Raw genomic sequence first — 1,659 nt, 5'->3', positions numbered from 1 at the left:
ACCAAATACTTGATTATAATCAAGAAATTGCCTATTAGGGGACACCCAGGAAGTCACAGAATTTCAGAGGTTATAAAACACTATTATTCAGACAGGCGTGGTGGCTCACCCTGTAATCCCAGCACTTTGGGAGGCCAAGGTGGACAGATTGCTTGAGCTCAGGAGTTTGAGACCAGCCTGGGCAACATGGCAAAACTCCATCTCTACAAAAACACAAAAATTAGCCAGGTGTGGTGGTACACACCTATAGTCCCAGCTACTCAGGAAGCTAAGGTAGGGGGATTGCTTGAAACAGGAGGTTGAGGCTGCAGTGAGCCAAGATTGCACCACTGCATTCCACCCCGGGTGACAGAGCAAGACTCTGTCTCAAAAATTATAATAATAAAATAAAACACTATTTTTCAAAACTAAGTGTGAAATTACCTAAGTGATTGTCACGATGTAGCACTGAATTCCTCTTCTGAATAGCAATATTCAGAAGACAGAATAAAAGAACAAGTTAAAGGTAGAGTAATACTTTAACAAATATACTCCAGCCCTTATTTCCCTCTCCAGCTTCAGACTCCAACATTAACTGCTAATACCAACTTGCTGTCTCTTATCTGTCCAACAAGCACTTCAAAATCTCTTGACCCAAAACTGAACTCAACATCTCCCACCCCAAACCAGCCCTTCCTTCCTCCTCCATTCCCTTTTTCGCAGACAGTCGCGCATCATCCACCCAACTGCCCACACTCAAAACTGGAGGCCAGCCTGGGACTCTGGCTCTGCTCCCACTTCTGCCGTGTGCAACCATTAAGCACCAAGTTGTACTGATTATGCGGCTCAGACATCTCGCAAAACATTTCCACTTACTTTCACTTCTTTTGTCAGCTACTAGCTCCTAAACACTTTGCTGGTTTAGTCCACCACTCTACTGACCACTCTCTGCCTTCTTCAGCTGTTTATAACGGCCAGAGCAATCCTTGTAAACTGTGAATTTAATGTAATTCCTCATACTCTCATTCTTAAAAAACTTTAGTCAATCCTCATATTTTTGGATAAAGTCAAAACTGTTAATATGGCTCCTAAAACCTCCAAAAATCTGACCCCCAAGTCGCCTCTTCAGCTTCACCTCCAACCACCCACCTTCCTAGGATAACTCCAAGCAAGCAGGTATTGATGTCCAGCTCCAGGAACATGCCACGCGTGCTTCTCACATCTGTCCTCACACGCCACTTCCTTCCTCTTCTAGAATATCTACCCTCCTGCAACGCCATCTCCATCCCAGCCTGGTTAACTTTACTTGTCGTTTAAACCTCACCTTAATATGATTAATTCCATCAAAGATTTTCCCCAACACAGCAAGCCTGCATTAAGTGTTCTCAATGTATCCTATCAGGACACAAGAACTATCTTTATTTTGTTCACTGTTGTATTTCCAGCATCTAGCAGAATTCTTGGCACATAGTGGACACTCAGAAAAAATCTGAATGGCTGATTAAATGGCACAAAATGGAGAAAACATTTTAAAATCTTCAGTCTCACTGACTCTCCTGATCCAATAGAAGTAAGGAATGCTGAGTACAGGGGTCATTCACTACAAAAAAAAAAAAAAAGTAGTAAGAATCCAAGCGAAGTGTTAAACCCATTGAGCAGAATTTATAGAAATACATGTAA

Source organism: Mandrillus leucophaeus, unplaced genomic scaffold (genome assembly GCF_000951045.1).
Source record: "Mandrillus leucophaeus isolate KB7577 unplaced genomic scaffold, Mleu.le_1.0 Scaffold6, whole genome shotgun sequence".
NCBI classification, from domain to species: Eukaryota; Metazoa; Chordata; class Mammalia; order Primates; family Cercopithecidae; genus Mandrillus; species Mandrillus leucophaeus.
The sequence above is the reverse complement of the archived record's forward strand: the minus strand, read 5'-3'. Positions refer to the sequence as shown.